This window comes from Pristiophorus japonicus, chromosome 22, assembly GCF_044704955.1.
Source record: "Pristiophorus japonicus isolate sPriJap1 chromosome 22, sPriJap1.hap1, whole genome shotgun sequence".
Taxonomy (NCBI): Eukaryota; Metazoa; Chordata; class Chondrichthyes; family Pristiophoridae; genus Pristiophorus; species Pristiophorus japonicus.
Genome location: NC_091998.1, coordinates 51,420,795 through 51,433,432, shown reverse-complemented (window position 1 = coordinate 51,433,432; position 12,638 = coordinate 51,420,795). Strand labels below are relative to the sequence as shown.

The 12,638-nt window shown below is 52.0% G+C and overlaps 1 protein-coding gene and 1 pseudogene across 2 annotated transcripts in view; one reads left to right on the top strand and one right to left on the bottom strand.

The window, feature by feature from the left end:
* Positions 1-12,638, top strand: part of LOC139234761 (anthrax toxin receptor 1-like) — a 246,144-nt gene that overhangs the window by 215,599 nt on the left and 17,907 nt on the right. The gene's annotated exons all lie outside the window — the stretch shown is intronic.
* LOC139235243 (U2 spliceosomal RNA) lies at positions 8,624-8,826 on the bottom strand (annotated as a pseudogene).

Below are 12,638 nucleotides of genomic sequence, written 5' to 3'. Positions count from 1 at the left end.
TGCCCCAAAGCGCTTTACAGCCAATGAAGTAGCTTTGGAGTATAGTCACTGTTGTAATGTAGGAAACTCGACAGCCAATTTGTGCACAGCAAGCTCCCACATTTCCCACATTACAACAGTGACGACACTCCAAAAGTACTTCATTGGCTGTAAAGCGCTTTGGGATGTCCGGTGGTCGTGAAAGGCGCTATATAAATGCAAGTCTTTCTTTTTTTTCCCCCAACCAACTGCTCTGTCCTAATTCCGCTCGATCCTGTCGCATTGAAGAGATTGTGGCTTCTCCCGCATTGCTCACTTAGTCAGCTCTGGAAGTTCCCTCCTCAGTCATCCCTTCCTCGGTCACTTAGATCTTACCTAAACTGGAACTTCCACGATGACATCATCAACTCTCACTGCCACAACCTCCTCCTCAATCCCCAATCGCCTGTCTGACATTAAGACCCTGATCGTCATCCAAATGTCAACTGGGTTGATTCTGGAGATGAAGGGGTTGACTTATGAGGAAAGGTTGAGGAGGTTGGGCCTCTACTCATTGCAATTCAGAAGAATGAGAGGTGATCTTATCGAAATGTAGAAGATTATGAGGGGGCTTGACAAGGTGGATGCAGAGAGGATGTTTCTACTGATGGGGGGAGACTAGAACTAGGGGGCATGATCTTAGAATAAGGGGCCGCCCATTTAAAACTGAGATGAGGAGCAATTTCTTCTCTCAGAGGGTTGTAAATCTGTGGAATTTGCTGTCTGAGAGCTGTGGAAGCTGGGTCATTGAATAAATTTAAGACAGAGATAGATAGTTGCTTAACCGATAAGGGGACAAGGGGTTATGGGGAGTGGGCAAGGAGGTGGAGCTGAGTCCATGATCGGATCAGCCATGATCGTATTAAATGACGGAGCAGGCTCGAGGGGCCGTATGGCCCACTCCTGCTCCTATTTCTTATGTTCTTAAACAGAAGCCACCCGTTTGGCTGCGACCAGCACCATCATCCTGCGGGATCCGTGACCCCATCAAAGCCCCCAGATGCCACCTCAGGCCAGGTGCGGTGCTGTGGAACCTTGCTGTGTTGCCAGACCCCGACACGAGCTTCCTCCAACCCCGCAATCGCGTAGTCTGCGCCCCACCTCTCCGCACTGTTGCCCCCAACCCTTGTCCCTGCCTCGAGACCTGAAGCTCGGTGTTTCTCCGCTGATCTTTTGACCTCCAGCACGCCACAGGTCACTCAGAACGTTGCAGCTTGTGTCCTCACTCGTACAATGTCTCCCCTCCCCGCTCCCCCTGCCCACATGCCCCCCCCCCCCAATTCCTCCCCAAGTTTCATTAGCTTCCCATGACCCAGAAAATCGACTTGTTAATCATTGTTGGGGGAAATTCGGCCGTGCTTCTGTTGCGGCGTTCACCCAGGCAGGGCGGTACTTTTAGCGCCTTGAAAACGTTTGTGCCTCCCGCCCAGAAATTCGTCAGAATTGCTCGAAGAGCTGACAGGGGCGATAAATCAGCTGATGCACACCAGAGCTGGGGTGGGGGGGGGGGCGATAAATCAGCTGATGCACACCAGAGCTGGGGTGGGGGGGGGGCGATAATGAAAGTTTGGTCGGTACACTTCGCGGGCCCATTGCGCATGCGCGGAACTCCGAATCAGAGCCCGGTAAAAGCCGAGTCTTAAAGGCGCGGCATAGTAACGCGCCCATTAAAGTTTCAAAATCACTTGTTTTCCCCCTGTACTGTTCTGTCTGTCTGCCGCTGCAAACTGGGAGGCTCACGCACCGAGCTGTGTGTAAATGTTGCACTGACTGTGACCTCCGAGGGAAGCGCTTCCTCGTCCCTTTAAGTAGCCGCCAGTTAACGACTCTGCAATCCCGGACCGACTGGTTTCCCAGACGTTGTTCTTGGCGGGCGCTCAATGAGGCGGCCGCACTGAATTTACCAACCTGGGCGTTGCACCAGGAATACGTCAGGATCGGAGCGATCATTAGCAGCCGGGCGCTACTGGTTTGCGCCCCTGGTGAGCCGCTAACGAATTTTCGGTCAGGGCGCGAAACGCTCTGCTCCCAGTCGGTAACCTCTGACCCTCCCATTAATGCCCCCTCTGGCCACTAACTGAGACGTCAGGCAACCGAAAATCCAGCCCAGTGTCTTTGCTTTCACATTCCTCAAGGCCTGGCCCCTCGCCACCCTCCTTCACCAATCTCCCCCAGTCTTACGTATCTGTACACACCCTCTACTGCTCTTCAATCCTGGTTGATCCACGTCCTTCACACCCTTCGCTGCATCATTCATGGCCGCTCTTTTAGTCATGACAGTGTGACCTTCTGGATTTTCCCCAGAACCCTTGCACCCTGTCTGAAAACTTTTCTCTTTGACAAAGCTTTCGCCCCAGTCTTCCCAAATTCTCCACGCTCATCCTTTCACTGCTGTTCTATACACGCTGCCGCGTGAATCACTTTGAGGCATCCATCTGTAAGGTGACTATTGCTGTAGAAATGTAAATTAGTTATTAATTCCATCCAATTTTCAATCAAAGCTACAATCTAATGGCCTCTTTAATTAAAGTCTTCGGCTCTCCTCCTTCCATAGAAGGTCTACCTCTTAAGAACTCAGCAGGGGTTGCTCATGAGGACATCTCGGGGGCAAAATTGCTTTGCGGCCCGATTAGGGGCGGGAACCATCAGTGGGCAGGACTTTCTGCGTCCGGCGTAGAAGTCCCGCCCCGCCGCGGAATTCGGCTTAGCGCCCCTCACAGGAAGCGGAGCGCAATCTCGTGCGCCCCACTTCCTGTGGGGGCGGTTCCTGGGGCGCTGCTGGGGCGGTGGGGGAACCGCTGTGCGGATGTTCCGGGTATCGCTGACGCGCTTCAACGCCCCTCGCCCTCGCTTAAAGGGGCAGGTCACTGCGCACTCTGCATGGCCTCTGATGACCGCCACCGGGTCAGCGTGGGACTGGGGTCAGCAGTCCGGCCACCCAAGACGGAGTGCCAGGCTGAACCATGACGGTATCGACCACACTCATCATCATAGGCAGTCCCTCGGAATCGCTTTGCTTCCACTCAAAGTGAGTTCTCAGGTGGCTGTACAGTCCGATACAGGAATTACAGTCTCTGTCACAGGTGGGGCAAACCTGTGGTTGAAGGAAAGAGTGGGTGCTGTATATGGTTTGCCGCACACTCCTTCCGCTGCCTGCGCTTGTTTTCTGCACGCTCTCGGCAACGAGACTCGAGGTGCTCAGCGCCCTCCCGGATGCACTTCCTCCACTTAGGGCGGTCTTTGGCCAGGGACTCCCAGGTATTGGTGGGGATGTTACACTTCATCAGGGAGACTTTGAGGATGTCCTTGAAAAGTTTCCTTTGCCCACCTGGGGCCCGCTGCCATGCAGGAATTCCGAGTAGAGCGCTTGCTTTGGGAATCTTGTGTCGGGCATGCGGACGATGTGGCCCGCCCAACGGAGCTGGTCGAGTGTGGTCAGTGCTTCGATGCTGGGGATATTGGCCTGATCGAGGACACTGATGTTGGCGCGCACTCGGGCTGTCATGGCGGAGCCGACCCAGAGTGTCCGCAATCAAAACAAGATGGCGGCCCGGGGCGCCCCCAAGAGCGCATGTTGGCCAGCTTCGTGACCCGCGGGGGCAATTTCCTCCGCTGGGCAATAAGGGGCCGGCGAGGGATGGTGAGGGGTCATCCGGTGTTGTCACGGCGACTCGGGGCACTAATTTCCCAGAGGCGCTAACGTGGCTTTAAAAGGGGGGCAATTTCGCAACCCCACCCCCCCCCACCCCCCACCCAACCCCGGACTCCACTGCAGTAGAATTCAAATATGAGTTCTTTGACACAAAGCCACATCATTTTTGTTCCGTGCCACATGCACGGAAACCCCCAACACGCCAATCGCTGAACATTTGATGTAAATTGCGGCCAATTCTCGGCACTGCACTTACAGAGAAGCTGTAAAGACCTTAGGAAGTTTTAGGAGGTTTACCAAGATGTTGCCAGGGATGAGGGGCTTCAGTTATGAGGTGAGGTTGGAAAGGTTAGGACTGTTCTCCTTGGACAGAGAAGGTTAAGAGGTGGCCTATTCCAAGTTTTCTTGATGATGAGGGGTTTTGACCAAGTAGAGAGAGAAAGGTTGTTCCATCTGGCGAATGGAATAACCAGACGCCACAGATTCAAAACCATTGGCGCATTGAGGGGAGAGCAGGAGAATTGTTTTTCACTCGGAGAGCTGTGGCGATCTGGAACGCTCGACCTGAAAAGTTGATTCCTTCAATAATTTTACCAGGGAGTTGGAAAGGTGCTGGAGGATTGGGGAACTTCCAGGGTCACAGACACAAAGTGGGTGGGGTGGGACTCAGCACAACAGCTCTTGCAGAGAGCCGGCACAAGCACGAGGGGCCGAGTGGCCTCCTTCTGTGCTGTAGGTGTCTACAATGAAGGGGTTGTCTTATGACGAAAGGTTGAACAGGTTGGGCCTGTACTCATTGGAGTTTAGAAGAATGAGAGGGGATCTTATTGAAACGTATAAGATTCTGAGGGGGCTGGATAGGGTAGCTGCAGAGAGGATGTTTCCCCTCGTGGGAGGATTCTAGAACTAGGGGGCATTGTTTCAGTATAAGGGGTCGCCCATTTAAAGCGAGGATGAGGAGGAATTTCTTCCCTCAGAGGGTCGTGAATATTTGGAATTCTCTGCCCCAGAGAGCTGTGGAGGCTGGGTCATTGAATATATTTAAGGTGGAGACAGGCAGATTTTTGAACGATAAGGGAGTGAAGGGTTATGGGGAGCGGGCGGGGAAGTGGAGCTGAGCCCAAGATCAGATCAGCCAGGATCTTATTGAATGGCGGAGCAGGCTCGAGGGGCCGAATGGCCGACTCCTGCTCCTATTTCTTATGTCCGTATAAGCTGATTCTATAACTAATTTTAAAAGGGAGCTGGACAGGTTGTTGAGGATGAGGAACTTACAGGCTTAGTCTCCTTATGTGCTGTGAGTGTCTGCGGACCTCTGAAGACGCCGATTGAAGCGTTCACCTCACGGCAGCCGCTCGCGCACACGATGGAGATAGGCCCCTCCCCCGCCGCCAAACCAAAACTTTGCGGCAAATCTTAAGCACCTGCATTGCGCAGAGAGAGAAACGAGAGAGGGGCAGAAAGCGAGAGAGAGTGGGGCAGAGAGAGAGAGAGAGAGAGTGGGGCAGAGAGAGAGAGAGAGCGGGGCAGAGAGAGAAAGCAAAAGGGAGAGAGAGACAGACAGATAGAGCACGAGAGAGAGAGCAAGAGAGAAAGAGGCAGCGAGAAAGAGAGAGGGACAGAGAGAGACAGAGAGGGGCAGAGAGAGAGAGCAAGAGAGAGAGAGGCAGAGAGAGAGAGGGAGGTAGAGAGAGCGAGAGAGGGGCAGAGAGAGCTAGAGAGCCAGAAAGAGAGAGAGGAGCAGAGAAAAAGAGAGAGCAATAGAGAGAGAGAGAGAGAGTGGGACAGAGAGAGAGAAAGAGAGAGAGTGGGGCAGAGAGAGAGAGAGTGGGGCAGAGAGAGAGAGAGTGGAGCAGAGAGAGAGAGAGGGGCAGAGAGAGAGAAAGAGAGAGAGAGAAAGAGAGAGAAAGAGGCAGAGAGCGAGAGAGAGAGAGAGATGGGGGGGCAGAGAGAGAGTGGGGCAGAGAGAAAGAGAGAGAGAGAGTGAGAGAAAGAAAGAGCAAGAGAGAGCACGAGAGAGAGAGCAAGAGAAAGAGAGAGAGAGAGAGACAAAGCGAGAAAGAGACAGAGCGAGTGTCATGTTTGTAACTACAATGTAACACCACTGTATTACTGTATTCACTTAACACAGATGCACACCTTGACCACAGGGGGTGAACTGGTGGGAGACACTCCTTACCTGATCACTCAGGTATATAAAGGGAGGTCCCACGCATGGTCATCACTTCTGGAGTGCTGAAATAAAGAGTTAAGGTCACTGAGTGGCCTTTTCCCTGGAATGTGCCCCGTGTGGTTTCATGCTGTAGAGTAAGGACTTTACATTGGCGACGAGAAACGGGAATCCACGACCCATGAGAATGACCACCGGTAGCACAGATGAACGGTACTGTGTTGGGGAAGACTGGGACGATTGTGTTGAGAGGCTTCAGCAAAGCTTTGTCACAAAAGACTGGCTGGGGGATGCAGCGGTCGACAAGCGTCGGGCTCATCTTTTGACCAGCTGCGGGCCAAAGACTTATGAAGGACTTACTGGCACCCGAAAAGCCGTTGGACAAAACCTTTGAAGAGCTTAGTAAGTTGATTGGGGAGCACCTCAAGCCGGCGAGCAGCATACACATGGCTCGACACAGATTCTACACCCACCGACGTCGTGAAGGACAGAGCATACCGGACTTTGTAGCGGACCTCAGGTGCTTGGCCAGCCTCTGTAAGTTCACAGACGCCTGCAGGGGGGTGATGCTAAGGGACTTCTTTATCGAGGGTATCGGGCTTGCGGGAATTTTCCACAAGTTAATTGAGACCAACGACTTGACCTTGGAAGCGGCGGCGATGTTGGCTCAGACTTTCATGGCGGGGGAGGAAGAGACGAAAATGATTTACGCGCGCAATTCTGCCTCCAACGCGGCGATGGATCAGGGAGTCAACGTCCTCAATGCTACTCAGAGCCCCGCGGGCAGGCAGGGGCAGTCCGACATTCATCAGGCAGTAATAGACCCCAGAATAGGACCTCAGCAGAGACAATGGTAGGCTGAACGGACGTTCACACCATCACAGTGGACAATGCTCCCCGGGATGGGGCCATTGCCACCCACTAATAGGGTACTTAAGAGCAGTCAGAGGGACAGTCAGTGCGGAATTCCTGGCCACAGCCCTTTTGTCCCCAACAATGGAAACTTTAACTCATGCTGGAGGTGTGGGGAAAAACACTCAGCCAGATCTTGCAGATTCCAACAGTTTGTCTGCAGAAACGGCAACCTCAGTGGCCATTTGGCTCGTATGTGCAGAAAGCCTGCAACCAGACTAATATATGAGGTAGATGGACCAGAAGAGGGTTCTGTGAGGCAGGATAACTTTTGGAGCAAATCGATGGACGCCGAGGTTCAGCGGGTCCATGTGGCGAATATTCACAGTTCATACACCAAAACGCCACCAATGATGATGAGAGTTTTATTGAACGGTATCCTAGTACGCATGGAGCTGGACACAGGGGCCAGCCAGTCACTCATGGGCATTCAACAATTCGAGAAGCTATGGCCACTCAAAGCCATTAGACCCAAATTAGAACGTGTCGAGACACAATTAAGGACTTACACCAAAGAAATCATTCCGGTGCTAGGCAGTGCAATGTTGGCTGTCACATACAATGGGTTAGTGAATCGGCTGCCGCTCTGGATTGTCCCGGGCAATGGTCCCGCACTGTTGGGGAGGAGCTGGTTAGCCGAGATGAACTGGAAATGGGGGGATGTTCACGCAATGTCCTCGGTGGAGCGAAGTTCGTGCTCACAAGTCCTACAACAATTCGAGTCACTTTTCCAACCGGGTGTCGGGATTTTCAAAGGCACTAAAGTAGTGATACACATCACCCCGGACGCCAGGCCAGTGCACCACAAAGCCAGAGCGGTGCCGTATGTGATGTGGGAGAAAATCGAGAGCGAATTGGAGCGGGTATTGCGAGAGGGCATCATCTCACCTGTTGAATTCAGCGACTGGGCAACTCCCATCGTCCCCGTTCTTAAAGCGGGTGGCTCTGACAGGATCTGTGGTGACTACAAGGCCACCATCAATCGGGTGTCCCCACAAGACCAATACCCGCTCCCAAGAGCGGAGGACCTCTTCGCCACGCTGGCAGGCGGCAAGCTGTTCACCAAGTTGGACCTCACTTCAGCCGATATGACCCAGGAACTGGCCGACGAATCTAAACTACTGACCACCATCACCACGCACAAGGGACTGTTTGTTTATAACAGGTGCCCGTTTGGCATTCGATCAGTGGCCACGATTTTTCAACGTAACATGGAAAGCCTGCTTAAATCCATTCCTGGAACGATCGTATTCCAGGACGACATCCTCATCACGGGTCGAGAAACCGAGGAACATCTCCACAACCTGGAGGAGGTGCTACGCCGACTGGACTGGGTAGGTCTGCGACTCAAGAAGTCTAAATGCATGTTCTTAGCTCCAGAGGTTGAGTTTCTGGGCAGGAGGATTGCTGCAGATGGGATTCGGCCCAACGAATCCAAAACAGAGGCGATTCAACGAGCACCCAGGCCCTGCAACACATCGGAGCTGCGTTCATTCCTGGGACTGTCGAACTATTTCGGGAACTTTCTACCGAACTTGAGCACGTTGTTGGAGCTGCTACACGTGCTCCTGCGTAAGGGTTGCGATTGGTTTTTGGGGTGACTGTCAGGAACGGGCTTTTGATCGGGCGCGAAACCTACTGTGTTCAAACAAGCTGTTAACTCTGTACGACCCTTGCAAAAGTTTAGTTCTGACATGTGATGCATCGTCCTGTGGGGTTACGTGCGTGTTGCAGCAGGGTAATTTTTTTTTTTTTTTTTTTTGAAATTCGTAGCCAATCGTTCCAATTCTTTGTCAAATCACAAACGCCAGAGGTCACCTTGCACACGCCAAGGATCACTCTGCGCCAATGCTCTTAGCCAAAAATCCTAGAGCCACTGCACCGTTCCTGGAAGTACTGCAATACCAGGTTCGTGCCATGGAGGTGGATGGGTCAAGCCACCCCACCCACCTCCTGTTTCCAAAAAAGCAAGCATATACCTTCCTGATCCAGGGAGAACCACCCGGAGGTCATGGTGGCTACTCCCCTGTCAGGTCAGTTACGCATGATCTTAGCCAAAAGGCCGAGAAGCGATGTTGCAGCAGGGTAATTTATTTATTTTTTTTTGAAATTCGTAGCCAATCGTTCCAATTCTTTGTCAAATCACAAACGCCAGAGGTCACCTTGCACACGCCAAGGATCACTCTGCGCCAATGCTCTTAGCCAAAAGGCCTAGAGCCACTGCATCGTTCCTGGAAGTACTGCAATACCAGGTTCGTGCCATGGAGGTGGATGGGTCAGGTCCCCCACACGCAGCAGGGTAATTTTTTTTTTTTTTTTTTTTTAAATTCATGTCCAATCGTTATCCAATCGTTACAATTCTTTGTCAAACGCCAGAGGTCACCCTGCACCAGTCAAGGATCACTCTGCGCCAATGCTCTTAGCCAAAAGGCCTAGAGCCACTGCACCGTTCCTGGAAGTACTGCAATACCAGGTTCGTGCCATGGAGGTGGATGGGTCAGGTCCCCCACACACCTCCGTGGAGGTGGATGGGTCACCAAAAAATGTAAGCATATACCTTCCTGACCAGGGAGAAACCACCCGGACGTCATGGTGGCTGGTCAGGTTAGTTATGCAGATCTTAGCCAAAAGACTCGCAACACGCAGCAGGGTAATGCTGAGGGTAAACCTGTGGCTTATGCCTCCAGGTGGCTCTCTAAAGCAGAACGGGGCTATGGCATGGTTGAGAAGGAAGCGCTTGCATGTGTCTATGGTTAAAGAAAATGCATCAGTACCTCTTTGGTAGGAAGTTTGAATTAGAGACGGACCATAAGCCACTCACATCCCTGTTGTCAGACAGCAAGGCTATCAATGCCAACGCATCAGCTCGCATACAGCGATGGGCTCTCATGCTAGCGGCTTATGACTACTCCATCCGGCACCGGCCCGGCACTGAAAATTGCGCTGACGCACTCAGCAGGCTCCCACTGGCCATCACTGAGAGGGCAGCTGAGTAAAGAGCTGAGATGGTCATGGCTGTCGATGCCTTCGACAGTGCAGGCTCCCCCATCACAGCCCGCCAGATCAAAATCCGGACAAACAGGGATCCCCTCCTATCCCTGATTAAGAAATGTGTCCTGACTGGGGATTGGGCGCCCGCACACGGAGCATGCCCCGAGGAGGTCAGACCGTTCCACAGACGGATGGATGAGCTCTCCATCCAAGCTGACTGCCTACTATGGGGCAATTGGGTAGTCATGCCCCAGAAGAGCAGGGAGGCGTTCATAGAAACATAGAAACATAGAAAATCGGTGCAGGAGTAGGCCATTCAGCCCTTCTAGCCTGCACCGCCATTCAATGAGTTCATGGCTGAACATGCAACTTCAGTACCCCCTTCCTGCTTTCTCGCCATACCCCTTGATCCCCCGAGTAGTAAGGACTTCATCTAACTCCCTTTTGAATATATTTAATGAATTGGCCTCAACTACTTTCTGTGGTAGAGAATTCCACAGGTTCACCACTCTCTGGGTGAAGAAGTTTCTCCTCATCTCGGTCCTAAATGGCTTACCCCTTATCCTTAGACTGTGACCCCTGGTTCTGGACTTCCCCAACATTGGGAACATTCTTCCTGCATCTAACCTGTCCAAACCCGTCAGAATTTTAAACATTTCTATGAGGTCCCCTCTCATTCTTCTGAACTCCAGTGAATACAAGCCCAGTTGATCCAGTCTTTCTTGATAGGTCAGTCCCACCATCCCGGGAATCAGTCTGGTGAATCTTCGCTGCACTCCCTCAATAGCAAGACTGTCCTTCCTCAAGTTAGGAGACCAAAACTGTACACAATACTCCAGGTGTGGCCTCACCAAGGCCCTGTACAACTGTAGCAACACCTCCCTGCCCCTGTACTCAAATCCCCTTGCTATGAAGGCCAACATGCCATTTGCTTTCTTAACCACCTGCTGTACCTGCATGCCAACCTTCAATGACTGATGTACCTTGACACCCAGGTCTCGTTGCACCTCCCCTTTTCCTAATCTGTCACCATTCAGATAATAGTCTGTCTCTCTGTTTTTACCACCAAAGTGGATAAACTCACATTTATCCACATTATACTTCATCAGGGAACTCCACTGTGAGCACCCAGGCATTGTGATGATGAAGGCCATTGCCCGGTCACACGTTTGGTGGCCCGGAATTGACTCAGACCTGGAACACTGTGTTCGCAGGTGCACAACATGTGCCCAGCTGGACAATGCCCCACAGGAAGACCCCGCTCAGCCCGTGGCCCTGGCCCACTAAGCCATGGTCACGCATTCACGTTGACTACGCGGGCCCATTCATGGGGAGGATGTTCCTTATCGTTGTAGATGCGTACTCGAAATGGATCGAGTGCATCATCCTGAATTCATGCACGTCATCCACCGCTGTGGAAAGCCTACATGCGATCTTTGCAACCCATGGCTTGCCGGACACCCTGGTTAGTGATAATGGCCTATGTTTCACGAGCTATGAATTCCGGGAGTTTATGTCGGGCAAAGGCATCAACCACGTCAGGACTGCGCCGTTCAAGCCGGCCTCCAATGGCCAGGCGGAACGTGCAGTCCAAATTGTTAACCAAGGGATGCTCAGGATTCAAGGACCCTCCCTACAATGCTGCCTATCGCGCCTCCAGCTGGCCTATAGGTCCCGCCTGCACTCGCTCAAGGCGGGTCCCGCCCGCAGAGCTACTCATGAAACGGACTCTCAAAAACTCGGTTGTCCCTCATCCACCCAGTCCTGACCGACATAGTTGAGGGCATACGTGGCTTGAGCAGTGGTGCAGCAGGGAGGGATTCAAATTCCTGGGGCATTGGAACCGGTTCTGGGGGAAGTGGGACCAGTACAAACCGGACGGTCTGCACCTGGGCAGGACCGGAACCAATGTCCTAGGGGGAGTGTTTGCTAGTGCTGTTGGGGAGGAGTTAAAATAATATGGCAGGGGGATGGGAACCAATGCAGGAAGATAGAGGGAAACAAAATGGAGACAGAAGCAAAAGACAGAAAGGAGAAGAGTAAAAGTGGAGGGCAGAGAAACCCAAGGCAAAAAACAAAAAGGGCCACTTTACAGCAAAATTCTAAAGGGTCAAAGTGTGTTAAAAAGGCAAGCCTGAAGGCTCTGTGCCTCAATGAGAGGAGCATTCGGAATAAGCTGGACAAATTAACTGTGCAGATAGCAGTTAACGGATACGATGTGGTTGGCATCACGGAGACATGGCTCCAGGGTGACCAAGGCTGGGAACTCAACATCCAAGGGTATTCAACATTTAGGAAAGATAGACAGAAAGGAAAAGGAGGCGGGGTGGCGTTGCTGGTTAAAGAGGAAATTAATGCAAATGTAAGGAAAGACATTAGCTTGGATGATGTGGAATCGGTATGGGTGGAGCTACGGATTACCAAAGGGCAGAAAACGCTAATGGGAGTTGTGTACAGACCTCCAAACAGTACTAGTGATGTTGGGGAGGGCATCAAACAGGAAATTACGGGTGCATGCAATAAAGGTGCAGCAGTTATCATGGGTGACTTTAATATGCATATAAATTGGGCTAACCAAACTGGAAATAATAAGGTGGAGGAGGATTTCCTGGAATGCATAAGGGATGGTTTTCTAGACCAATATGTCGAGGAACCAACCAGAGAGCTGGCCATCCTAGACTGGGTGTTGTGTAATGAGAGAGGATTAATTAGCAATCTCGTTGTGCGAGGCCCCTTGGGGAAGAGTGACCATAATATGGTGGAATTCTACATTAGGATGGAGAATGAAACAGTTAATTCAGAGACCATGGTCCAGAACTTAAAGAAGGGTAACTTTGAAGGTATGAGGCATGAATTGGCTAGGATAGATTGGCGAATGATACTTAAAGGGTTGAC